The 472-nt window shown below is 56.4% G+C and overlaps 1 protein-coding gene across 1 annotated transcript in view; it reads right to left on the bottom strand.

Moving 5' to 3' along the window:
- Nucleotides 1–472, bottom strand: part of E2F3 (E2F transcription factor 3) — a gene marked incomplete at its 5' end in the record, with an annotated part of 19,692 nt that overhangs the window by 10,350 nt on the left and 8,870 nt on the right. The window lies entirely within an intron of this gene.

Genomic DNA, 472 nt, shown 5'->3' with positions numbered 1-472 from the left:
TCTCCTGCTGAAACCCCCCAAACAAGATGGCAAGGCTATACTCCCCAGCTCGTCTTGCGAGAAACCTCCTGCCAGAGGCAATGCAGATGTGCAAAAATTAGTACTTGCAGCAACTAAGCAGTGGCAGCAATAATCTAGGCATATTGCAGGGAGAGAAGGCAAATCAAGAGCCCACAAAAAGCACTTAGCGTGCAACGCCGCTGGGGCACAGTTACTGCTCTTTGCAAATCCCTGCCTGGGGGAAGACACCCTGCCAACATGCTGCTGTAACTTCGTCGGGGAAGGAGGCGGCTGGCGGATCAGCCTTGCCTCATAACTGGGCCTTTGACCCTGTCACAAGATCTTGATTCCTTACCATCCACCTCTCGTAAGCATCCCCAGCTTCATGTCCTTGGCTGAAGAGGAGGTCCCAGCCGGAGAGGCTGCAGGCTGCCCGGCAGGCAGAGGGGCAGACCGCGCAGGCAGGGGGCAC

This window comes from Phaethon lepturus, unplaced genomic scaffold (assembly GCF_000687285.1).
Source record: "Phaethon lepturus isolate BGI_N335 unplaced genomic scaffold, ASM68728v1 scaffold19510, whole genome shotgun sequence".
Classification (NCBI taxonomy): Eukaryota; Metazoa; Chordata; class Aves; order Phaethontiformes; family Phaethontidae; genus Phaethon; species Phaethon lepturus.
This window is presented reverse-complemented; position numbering and strand designations above follow the sequence as displayed.